The sequence below is a fragment of the Colletotrichum aenigma genome (genome assembly GCF_013390185.1).
Source record: "Colletotrichum aenigma strain Cg56 chromosome Unknown KSG_Cg56_contig12, whole genome shotgun sequence".
NCBI classification, from domain to species: Eukaryota; Fungi; Ascomycota; class Sordariomycetes; order Glomerellales; family Glomerellaceae; genus Colletotrichum; species Colletotrichum aenigma.
The window spans coordinates 151,225-164,413 of record NW_023500918.1 but is presented as its reverse complement, the minus strand read 5'-3'; positions in this window follow the sequence as shown (position 1 = coordinate 164,413).

The window sequence follows — 13,189 nt, the reverse complement described above, 5'->3', positions numbered from 1 at the left end:
CAACTAACAAGTCGAAAAGGCGAACATGTAATCAACCCGACTACCGGGTGACTGTTACGCCGTATGGCCGGGCGATTACACAGTAAAACCGCACTCCTCCCGTTCTTTCTCGATTTGAAAAGCCACGGAGATCGCACGTCCGAATTGACCTTCAATACCATGCAGTCGCTTGGATCAGGCGTGGCAATGGTCCAGGAGTGGTACAGCGATACGCAGAGGGGGCTAAATCCTCAGTCCCTGGGACGAATGTTGTCGACCGTTCGAAAGACGCATGCTGGGGAGTATGCCATGCACATTGTGCAGATAGCCAAGTTCAGGTGAGAAGAGACATCGACTACATGGACGTTTATTGGAACAATTGAAAAATGTCTCGCGTTGGCGAAGATGCCTTCGCCTGACCCACACACTCGTCCGCAAGTACTGCTACTTCGACCACAACTTCAAAACTTTCCATCTCAGCGGCCGCTTCCTTCGTCGCGTCTGGCTATCACCGCTCGCAATGCTGTCCGTCTTCACTGGCAGCAGCATGAATCGACCCCCACCTGCTTGCTCACCCCCTCGTCATGACTCTTCGACGCATCAGTCCATGATGTCAGTATCTATACTAAGTACATAGCCAACGACTATGGTGTTGCCTGTCGCGTCGCGCTTCAAGTCCCAACACGAGAATGGTTGATGCGCATACAGGGCCGACCAGTGACCAGTTGATATTCTTCTTTCTTCCCTTCTAACCCTTTTGTCCACATTTCGCCGCCTGTGGACGCACCTTTTTGGTTCCTGTATGGCTCAAACGCGGAAATATGTGAGGGCCAGGATGGCTCACAGAGAAACGTCCATGCCCAGCACCAGTTTTTGTTCTAGCAAGTCCGAGTTCTGTAGTGTCGTAGTCGACGCCGTCAATGCGGTTGCGAGGCGAGCACATAACTCGGTCGCCATCAGTTGAACGGCGTGATGTTGAGACAAGCAGAGATATCCACGTGGCATGGAAAATTTCACACTTGATGGGTAGTTTGTGGTCCCCTCCTTCTGGCAAATCACCTGCGTAGTGGCCGGAAAACTCAATGGTTCCGCGACGGCGTTTCCACCGTGTTGCATTTCTGCTGCAGGGCTTCTCAAGTCAGCACAGTGGCAACCGACAAAGAGATTTATTCTATGGGGAAGGAATGTACAAAGTCTTTCACGCAGCGGGGCTACATCCTCCTTTCTGAAAACCAAAACGACCCTCCTAATGAAGAACTGGTCACTAACCCATTGCTGCTCAAACATCCTGCACAGGCGAAAATGGCTGATAAGCCGTGGAGCCTCGTTATGGTGGTCACTACCAGTCTACCGTGTCGAATACGCGCGTACCGTTTGCTAGACCACGCCTGCGTCAAGCCCTGCCTAGATTAACGGACCAAATCTACTCGATCACCGAGACTCCAGACTTGTGGCATTGCCTCTAGACACACCAAAAAAACAACGCCTCAACGAATGCAGGAGACCCAGACACGGTAGCCAGAGGACTATGTGCACGGAAAACCTTGATACCGGAAGACAGCGGCACACTGTGAAGCACGCGCAAGAGGCGCAATACAATACGGAAAACTTCTGGTTAGGGAGGATTTGCAATACGCCCAAAATCATGTGTCGGGATGAAATTCACACACACATTCTCCAGTTTCCAACCAAGTCAATTAACCAATCAGGGCAATTCTTGGCTTGCTGCTATCCTAACCACACTTCTGGACCTGGTACGCTTTCCTCGGTCCGCATGGGAAACCATGCGATATACTTTACTTGTCTTTCCTTCGAGTGAGCATGTATGCACCCGTTCTGCATCTTTTGATGGTTGTCTCAATGAAGAACAGAGAGAGAGGGAAGGAGTGTGACTGGCGTTCTGTGGGTACATGTAGATGAGGGTGTGCGTTCTGCACAAGATGACAGAGTTCGACTCAATCCAACTCATAAAAAAAAAAGAAGGGAGGAGTGAAGGAAAGGGAGGAGTGAAGACAGAAGTCCTGCAAAGTCCATATGATCAATGGGACCATAGGCAAACTCCAGTCTCCCAACGTCAATTTCGACTTTGTATGAAGGACAGACAGCCCGCTCGTTTGGGTAATGCCAGTCTTTCCGAGATTGGTAGATGATGTCCTTACCCCTTTCCCCCTCTCGCATGTTCACGAATCAAATGCTGCAAGTCTCTATGAACCATGACATTTGGTGCAGACCTCCGGACCGCCGGGGATTTGGCCGGTCTTCGTGGACTTGTTTCTGAAAAGATGCGAGTACGCTAGGTTATGTTTCCGGTGTCATGTCAAATTCCACAAGCGTGAGTATCTTGTCATCTAACACGGAAGCGTCTTGTTATGGAAACCAGAAAATGGAGGGGATGTGGTCCTACGAATTGCCTCAAGGACCGAGGGCGGATCATTCCTCAAAGCGTTTGGTTCCTCACGTAGATTTAACTTTACTGGCTCCTCGTAAGGATTTGTTCTCCGCCATTTGATTGCGGTTTGTTGAGTGGATGAACCACACGACTATAATGAATGTCTCTGCGATACTTACCTCTGAACCGGGAGAACTGGTGGAGCTGATTCGCCACCTGAGTAGATCCGAGCGTCCGAGCTTCATGTGAGCATTCAGAAACGACATTCATCCATAGACAGTGGGGAGGAACAAGATTACCCACCCACATAGCTGTCACTGGGCATAGCTGTCAGATACCCCTGGGCGCAGGGTGGACTTCGCGTCCCCCTTGCCCACCCCAAAAGCCACCCTGCGTCTCACCAACGCCAAGGGCGCTCGTGGTCGCCAACAACGATCGTGCCAGTATCCAAGGTCGTGGCGATAGCGTATCTCGAATGTGGGCGCAGTCGGCAGTCCGCTTGTCGTGATTTCGGCGTGTCTTGGTGTGCCTCGGTGGGGACCAGGCTTGTGGTCAAAAGAAAGATGGGAAGGACCAGGGTGTTTGTCTCCCAGGCACCTCTTCGTCAAGGGACTCCACCTACTCTTTCCAAAAAAGCTCCCACTGCAGCTTGCAGAAGGCGAACACCGCATTGAGGCGGAGCAGCGCGCGGCTCGTGGAGTGGGAGCTTTTGGTAAGGAAGGCAGTGAGAGTTTTTGAGTTACAAGAAACCGGGCGGTTATGTGGAGCTACATAGAAAACAGAAAACTCAGTGTCTCGCGGTACACTCTTGTTCTTCGAGGTCAAAAACACTGTGAAGTCGACAGGAATTAATATGGGTCATTGTACCAACCGGGGAGTACTTTGACCCATATTAACTGGAAGTAGATCCGATCACGTGTCTACGCGCTAGCCTGGGACGCGTCGCGTCGTGTCTGACCTCCCCTGTTGCTTCAAGGCGCGATTGACAAAAGGCTGCAGAAGCACTCCTGCTATAAACACTAAGAACCACCACAACACCATCTATCCATGTGCACACTGCCTCCATCAACAATTGTCGCTGCATCGTTGTCCTGCATCCCTGTCCCCTTAGGCCAGTCTCCTTCTGCAAAAAGCTCCGTCGGCGGAACGTCACTTGTATGGATGACTGTGTGCATTTGCTGCCGCTAGAGGAGGGACGTTAATTTCCTTGCATCTAACACAGGGCAGGTGGGCTTCCAACCTTGCCTTCATTTCCGTTGCACGTCTCGCCATCGCACCTGCCCCTATTCACCACCTGAGTAGGATCGGCAGGAGGTGAAATCAGCCAGTGGTCGAAAACTTAACAGCGCAAAAAAGCGACGTGTCGGAGCTTGCTTTCGGTTGACCTAACACCCAGCTAGAAAAGTGGGTCATTATACCCTCTGAGATGTACAACGACCCACATTAACCCTTTGAGTGTGGCGTATGATGCCACAAGGTGACTCGTGGCTTTTCCAGTACGCTCAACTTTCCACGTCGAGCAGGTCACCACGAAGCCTGCTTTATCCTCTCCTTCTCATCGCCCTAATCGTAGTCGCCGTCGCTGTTTTCACTGTTGTCGTCCTTTTTCTCCCCTCGCTGTTCTTCTCCTCGCTGGCACCCTCGTTCTCATTGAGGTGACGCAGTAGCGGCAATTCCTCAGCGATAGCAACCTTGGCGACGATGAAAATCCCAGCGGGGACAGCAACAACAAGTCTCTCAACCCGTTCAATCCCATTTTGTATCGCCTGAACCCAGGACTGGGACAAAGGCAACCGACCGGCGAATCGAAGACCACCGCAAACACAGTCGTGGCGAAGGAGCCCGTAATGTCTATCGCGTCGCCCGTATGCTTGTCGAGTGGCACTCCGTTGGCGTCAACTCAAAGTATCATGACTGTCCTCGCTCCTTCCATGAGGGCAGTCGAGAGCGCGTCAGAGAGCAAAACATACGAGACAGTGACCTCTGGCGAACGTGACACACAAAGATGCCCGCAATCAAGCAGCGATATCACCCAGAACCGTTTTTTCCACTCAGGCATGAAGCGCCCTCACCAAAAGGTAAAAACCCCAGCTTGATACGACCTGTTTTCCAGTCGATCTTGAACCAGGCCACCTCGTCGCCCTTTCGTGTCACGTAGGAGAAAGCCATGGTGTTCCTTGCATCTTCAGCCACGTTGGCTTCCTTCTGATTTGGGTTGCCGGTCCAAAGCAGGTAGGCTATGGGCACCTCAGCATCAGTTAGCTTGCGGTCCTTGGCCGGTACCAGCAGCGCAACACTGAACGTGCCGCAGCAAGTGGAGCACCCGGTCGCCCGCCAGGCCGTGCAGGCGGCGGCGGGGTGGGGCGCTGTCTTCCGACTCAGCATGGGTCGTCCGGTAGCCGCGGCGGCGGCCAGCAGTTTCTCACACATGGATTCAACACTCTTGTTGTCGGCACTACGCTCCTTATGACGGTTTGTCATCATATGGATACGTCACATAAGACGATACGGAATGGGACATGCGGGCTGGCTTCCTTCCGGTAACGTCATCCCAACGGACGCTGGGATCATGTGGAGGGCGGGCGCTCCCCACCGGCCGGGGGGAGGAGGGACGCCAGCTTCCACTGGCATGATGGTGGAAGGATCTAAACGGCGACGACCGTCACATTTGGCAGGATCTCAAGGTCAGCCTTCACGATACCCTCTTTGCCACCTTCCACCGTCTTCCCTCCACAAAGTCTGACGACCCCAAGCAACTCATCTTTTACGAGATCCTTCTAGATCTCTCAGTGCTCTTCAATGCTAACAGAAGGAGCATCCAAACCAAATTCGGTCTCTCTCCAAAGGAGCCATACGCGCCAAACAAAGAAAGAGCCAGTCCAGCGTCATCAGTCTTCCAGCCTTCTTCCTCAACTTCAATCAAGTCAAATGCAGGTTCGTTTGCCCATTCTTTGTTGGCGGAATCAACAACGGGAAGGACTCCGAGAACACCAAGGTATCGGTGTCTGCTTTGCTTTTCTCAGCATCCACAGCATCTGGCATCCTGCCGCAATGGCGCTGCGTGCCATGTTTCGATTAGCAGCAGCTTGGTCAGCCCATTGCTGCACACAAGGTAACTACTTAGAACACTAGATTGCCTGCTATCATCTGCCAGAAGAACTCCTGACCATGTCCGTTCGGGAGTATTGAGCAGTGCTCCTCAACAATGTTCCCAACTTAAGTGTTTCCCCGGACAGCACTCTAACCTACACACGTCGCTCACCTGTTGATCATTCAACAAAGTCCATCCTCGAATGCTCGTCATCCCCATTCAATGACGACATACTATCTACAGCCGCCGTACCGCACGCCTTCAATTCAGAGTAATCCCCTCCTTTCAGACCATCCCAGGCGTTCCGAATGCCAACCTCGAGGCGATACTCGGTTTCCCCGTCGTCACTTGGGAACAGTCCTTGCCATGTGATCGCCTACAAAATGCGACCGCGCAAGTCGCATCATCCCAGAACCATGTCGCCATGAGGCCACTGCAACAATAGGAACAATGCCCGGGTGCTCTAGGTAATTCGAGTTCTCGCGATCCTCAGTTTTGGTGTATACGAATTCGCCTTCAAACACTCTGAATAACGCCCCATTCCACCATGTCTTGGTCCTTGGGGTGGATCTAAATGGCCATCGCCCTCTAACGCTGCATCGCTTACTGTTATCGACACCATATTCTAGCTCTTCACGTATCCCAACTCGTCAAATGACATGCAGTATCCCACCTACTTTCCGGTTCGTGGGTGCCGAGCTCCCCATCTTAACGTTCCAGTCTCTGCATTCCATAATACTTCCCCGTGATAGTTACTAACACGAACTTGTTATGGTTGCTGCGACCTATGCATCACAGCCATCATTGTCGACGATGAAATATATGATGAAAACCACTATTCGATTGAAGTCTTTTACCACGTCGCAACCGTCACCATCATTCTGTGTTACGCATAGAACAGACGATAAAATCTCGCTGCTGGAAACGACAAACGGCCCAACTCAACATCAACGGTACCATTCAGCTCCCAAAAAGTCGCACTAACATGCTTGCTGCTGTGGCAGCCGTTGCATGGCATGTATCACATGATTGCTCGGGTTTGTCCAGGTTGATGGTCCCCAGCACCCTAGATGACGAACTGGTATCTTCCTAAATGACCTCGAACAGGAATTACTGCTCTCTATGAAGCCGAGACTCGTAGGCGACTTACAGCGCCAGTCAATCCCTCGCTCTGCGCTCAAATGTGCTGTTGGTCATATATTAGCAAGCGAAGGCCTGCGTTGAGGCTTATTTGGTTACCTTCAAACATGTGAGCACCACTGATTTGTGCCAGTAAATAAAGTAATCCAAACGAGCCATAGAGGGACATATTTGAAATCAGCACATAGCATGAAGGAGGGTAGTTGCCGCACGGCTCATCCCACCACTTGCCATTAAATATGGTAAAAAATAAAGGACTACTGTGAATGGAGTAAAAATGTCAATATCCCTTGCGCTTCATCCCCTGCTTGTCCTTCGATGGCTTTTGAAAATTGCCGGGCAGCTTATTGACAGGCCTCAGTAATATTTGAGACCTCTCATGGATGCCATGATTTGCGAAACCGTTCTTGCAGTGCCTTCAAGGCCACGTCCTGGGTCTCCAAATAGTTGATCCTCTTTTGTCCATAATGCCACTGATTTGGCCTTTGAGCCCGTTGTTAGCTCGGTCCGCTTCGATCTGAACCTTCTTTATATCCGTGCAGTGTATCATGAGCGAACGGTACTTCTATGCGTTGAGTTAGCGTCGTTCTGGCTGAGTCGGCTGGGCGCCTCTTAGTCTAGAATATAGATATAACTGACGTAATGTTGGCGGCTTGGTCGTCTGCGATGAGGCGGCCTCTGTGGATGTGGTGTTGCATTCGAGGTAAACAACTCCCGTTGCATAGGCATAGATGATTCTCCGTCTGTGATTTTATGGCCTGAGCAGGAGGCCGGAATCAGGATTCACGGCGGTACTTTTCAGCCAGCTGCATTCATAAGTATGTGTTGATGATGACAGGGCGAGTAAAGGGAGGAGGAATTACTCGCGGAGCCCGGGTGTCCTTTACGTGGCGTGGCATCTGATACGGGCGGAGATGACGTCTAGAATTTTGCTGGGTTAATTTAGTAGGTAGTCAATGATCGAATTGTCTGCAAGATAGTTTCCCCAAACAAGCGTCATCATGCTCTGCACTTAGAACCGGGTTGAGCAGCTCCAGGGGCTCGTGACCTTCACTTGCGGCCGCTCGCATGGCTAGCAACTGATCCTTCATGACTGTGTGAAGGGGCAGTCTGAATATCCAACTTGGATAGTATGCTGAGGCGATAGTTTGCCATCGTTGGCAGTCGTCCCGTTTCATTCAAGCAGCTCAGGGGGATTGAAATGGTACACCTGCGGCACATGGAGATGGCACATGTATATCCAAACCTTTCCCGGCATTTGTCCACATGGGAACATTCCACGACGCATAGTGACTGGCATCTTAAAGCAGTGCTGGGCATATGATATCGCTGTCTTCACCACGTGGCCTTTTTCAGCGGTCTGGGGCGTTTTTGACATCAATGCAGATACAAGATTGTCCAGTTTGAATTCCTCTGCCGACTTGAGTGTTGCGGGAGCCTAATTGTTAGAGCTTGCCAACTTTCATGGGTAGAAGCCGCCTCCTTCACCTCACCTCGTGGAGAAAATGGCTTGAAACTCAGTATAGCCCCTCGTTGTCGTCTCAATCGACCTTGACCATCCCTCTTCCTCAAGATGACCCGCTGCCGTCGGGGAAAACAAAAGGGGCCTAGCAAACTGCCTTGTGATGGACAGTGCGGGCATCGTCTTGATATGAACGAACTAAATGGTGACTTGGATGATGGACGTGATGGTGCGCAAATGGATGTCGGGGTCGGTGTAGGAGAGAATACGATTGAGCGCGGACACCGGGACAGCTGGGGGCAAGAGGTCTCGGCTGTTGCGATTAAGACCAGGCTCAGTTGCAAAGGTGGTGCTCAAAGTGATGGTCAAAACCATCTCTAGGTAGAGTGCGCGCCTGAACTGTGGCTTCCAACTCGGGTGGTGCTGACGGCGTGGTCTTGTGGGTGTTATGAAAATGCGTTCAGGGTTGTCATGGGTCTGAAGTCTGCAACACAGACCGTATATGCCTTCGTGCTGGGTCTGCGATGATTGGGTCTTCATGAGGTAACGATAGAGATGACGCGCTAATTCATGTAGATTCACAAGCCTCGGGGTTGCCGATCACAGTGTCCATATAGTCACAGAGCTGGCAGTACACATGCAGTGATTGTAAAACGGCAGAGTTGATCGTTGATGAATTTGGGGCCTTGATTCACGCTACCGTCTGAACCTGAATCAGTAATGAGAAGGGAATGTGAATGGCAGTGTGAGAAGATTGATATGTGGATTTGGAATGCCTTGGACGTGATGGAAGCTGAAGACGGAGCGATGGTGACGTAGTGAGCTTTCTCAAAGGCGGAAGAAGCTGTCTATCAGATCTGGCAACTGTGATGGAGGGAAAGTCACAAACCTCAAGTCTCACGAAGTCTCGCTGACCTCCATACATTAGAGGCCTGGAGGCTTTTAGAGAAGACTGAGGCTGCGGGCTGTGACCAACTCATTTCCCATTGCAACAGTCTGTTGGTGACAGAGAACGTGATTCGAAGGAATGCTCCGCAGAAGCAGGGACTTGTCCCTCGACGGGATACTACCCTTGCAGCCTTGATCTCGATCTTCGGTGAACCCTGCCTCTCTTCTTCCAGTCCTACTTCTCTCCGCCCTGTTGAAATGGCCAGACAGCAAAACGTCCTCCCTCACAAGTCAGCGCCAATGCTACCTCGAGAACTTTCCGTTTCCCAGCGTGTGTATCACAAAGTCGGCGTTGCCCGTTGTTCTGGTCATCAACGTGATCAATGAGGCAGCGGGTTCATGGTCTGGGAAAAGCTGTTTCCCTGTAGACGTCCAGTGGATACTTTTATGACTGGCCTAATTGTCTACAAAACTAACTACTGAGATCCCGACGGTCTAGGCTGTCCAGCATTGTGAATTACAGCGTCAACAAACACTACGCACAAAGCATTTATTTATGGATTGCACACCATGTCAGCCAATTTCAGAAGCGCTTGCGACGCTCGACGCATCTCTGAATGCTGATCGTCGTCGGACAATGCATCAATATTTCCTTCAAGTTTCCTGTTCATTGTTTGCTGACACTCAGCACGTGGCCTAGATCTTTCTGGAAACCGTCTTGCATCTCGTCGGTGCATCTCAACGTGTCGCTTGGGACGGCTCTGTCTTGGCAACTCCGAAGCCTCCACGATGCATTCCTTCTGCAACTCCTCCAATAGAACCCCTCCAACGATGATTTTCGCTGAGTACTCATCCCTGAGCCTTCAAAGTCGGCCTCTCGTCGCAAACCGCACGAAAGTCTGCAGACCGGCTACAGATCTCCATACAGCTGCATACCTCAGGCAAGCTAAGAAAGGAGCCCAGAGGGAATGAGCCACGGTACTGGGGTAGAGGCAAATGAAAACTCCAAGGCAGTGCTCTTGAGGTTCCATTGACACAGTCTTCTCGGATGAAGCAAGGGGCATTTGAGCCCGGCACAGCAAGGGCCCGGGGAACTGCAGAGGTCACTCTACCCAGACATCACATTCCTATTGCCACCATTTTCAGAATACCTATCTCTGTGGACACAGACTTTGGAAGCAGAAGCAAGCAGACGACGCGAGAGCTTAGGAAATAGACATCAGACGCACCCGCATTTATGAATATGAACAAGGGCAATATTGTTGCACCAGAGAACCAAATGACCGTTGCCTAGACCTCATGAATTCTGACATAGAGTGAGACGGTTTGGCTTTAGATATTGAGTGTGCCACGATGACATCTCCAACCCAACTTTTGCCTTCTAGAGCGATTCAAAAGATGAATCTCTGCACAACGTCTTTGTTGCCAGCAGCTTCGCGTGACTGGCCAATTCTGGTCTAACCCTGACACCAAGTCCCCATCTCCGTGCACACCGTTGTCTGAGACGTAACTTTCAACCATCTCATAATTATGCATTGTGGTCGCAATAATTGAACGTGTTACCCACGGCCACGGGGCCGTCAGGGGATTATGTGAGAGCTCTATGATTATGATCATGCTGTGCATGGATCCCCACGCAGTATCCAGGGCTTACTTTTGATTCTTGAACTTTGGGCAAAGTAAGACCATATTCCTCTTCCAGTCTTCTGAGATCTGGGACCCATCATCAGCAAACGCCTCAGAACTTCCTCTCAAGGATCGCGAATGGGAATTTCGAAGTCTTGCAAGAGGCAACGAGTGGCGATGATGAAATGACGTCCTTCTTCCCTTCTAACTTTTCTTCTTCGCAGTTTGCCGCCTGGAGGCGCACCTTTTTGACTGCCGTATGACTCTCGCGGGGAAATATTGGAGGGCGTCACAAAACATAAGAAGGGCAATGCGGGCCCAGCGTGTCGTCCCTCCATCGAGTTACTTACTAGTTGTCCCGACTTCTGGCTTATTGCCTTCCTGCTTTCATCTTATAGGCCACTGCACCCTGAGTGAGAACAGGAGTTGACAAAAGCAGGATGAAGCTGGTAATAGTTTGCATAGTGTCATCTATTGCCAACTGTTCAAAGGGGTGTTCACAGTTTGTGAAGAACCTCATACACGTATGGTTTCGGACGAAAGTTGCTTGGCATGCAGAGCTGGACGATCTATTGGGCTCAGTTTTGTCACTAGCTGAACCAACAAAGAGGCTTCGCAATGCTCGCCATGGCAAATCTGGCTTTCATACTGGACGAGGAGTGCTCATCAAAGAGTTTGGCATGCTATCAAGCATGCAGGCTTGCTCTCGAAGCGCGAAACTCAGGTTTCTGAAGCTCTCTGCCGGCTTCTTCTGATCACAGAATAATGCACACCCGCGGCGTCGGCTGTCAAGACTTCCTTTTACAACAGCCGTCATCCAACATCACCAGTGTGAAATGTTTGTGAAATGTTATATAAGCACTAGGGCCTGCTATGCTGATTTTAGCTTCAGGACGGGCATAAGTGTGGCCAAAGAGGACCCTCGCTGTTGCAATATATTCGGGCTCCAGACTAGCTTTAGAGACAGGGATGCGGGACTCGGCAGTGAGTTTCAGTATCGGGAGGTCGTGATGGGAGGTCGGAGAGGACTCCCCAAGAGAGCAAGACCCGAATCGGAGAGAGATCTGAAAGGGTAATTTAAACAGATATGCCTGGGCCAACTGTGGTTTTCTGGTGTGATGGACGGGATCAAACTTGGAATGAAGGTGAAATTACTGATGCCGTAGCGACCCGGTCGGAGCTTGTGCCCGAGTAACCCGAGACCGATGTAGGGTGTTGGTATTTGAGAACGCCGGAGGCTGAGAGTGCGAGGGCCAACTGGACTCAGGTTCACTGACTGATTGATACATCTCGGGAAGCAGGCAGAGAATTGTCATGAAAGTTACAAAAGATGCTTGTTCTCGAGGCTTTTGCCACTGCAGAACACAGGGAGAAGGGTCTGAAACTTATATTTTACGTATGCTTGCCAGTCGTCCAACCTCCTGTCTACGATGGGAGTGGTCCACGTCTTCGATGCCTGACTCTGAACTGACGGGTCTTTGATGCCTTACTGCCAGCTCACGGGCAAGCCGAAATCAGCAGACTTCGCTTTCCTTTGCTTCCTGGCGATTATTTTGTAGTGGCGCGTTTAATGATAACTGGATGTTGAGACTGCGCGCAAAGAGCAAGCCTTCAGGGCTTGAATGCAAACTCTGATATTGGAACTAAGCCATTGCGGAAATAATAAATGTGGTTCATACACTTGCACGTGTTCAAGATAAGGGCCGGCGTTTCGCGAAAATGATGGCAGCTGTACAGGGAGATGAAGCTCTCACATACACATCCCATTCGTCTAGATCCGGATGATCCAACATGTCAGCCGCCAGGTGTGGTATGAAGCTGACGAGAGTTTCGCGCTATCGCAGTAAGAATAGTATGTTCAATTGCCTCCGCACTCGTGTATTGAGTTGTGACACCATTGCATCTATATGGCGTTGAATCAATTCACGAACCACAAAATTTCGTTCAAAACCGGGTCATGTTGAAGCCCATCGACAGTCTCTTGATGCGTTGTATATTGAAACAATGAAGCCCTCTCAGAACAGCCTCCACGCAACTGACTATTCATATTGCACAGTCTTGTTGCGTCGACTAATGAATCGGTGCAGAGCCTTATTGACACTTTACTCGTCAGCGAATTGGTAACCTGACCATTTAGTGACCGATCGACTTCACTGTACCCCGTATGAAAGCGCTATGGGTTAATCGCTTCTAACCTGATCTTTTGAAATGGTTTACTGCAGGGCTGTCGCATCTTACTCAAACCAGAGTTATGAGACGTTAACGCAATGGCGGAATTAATTCTCATTATGGGAACTAGTCCTGTTCTGGTGTGATTTGACGGTTTTAGCACGCCTTTCATGAGTCTCCAGAGTGCTGACGTATTGAGTAAACCGCGAGAATGGGATCGAAAGCATCCGCCCAGGCCATAGCTGTTTGCACAGAATCTTGAGCATCGGTGTTGGGAACAAACATGCACCCCTTGACTCCCACTGAGCTTCATTAACCCGAAGTAAAGGGCAACGTTCTTTGAAACGTACGGGATGAAATATGATATAGCTGATTACTTGTCGTTTCAGATGGTGTAGTCGGAGCGCTCCTTCCTCCATCTGGCTTTCTTCACACTTTCGTACAG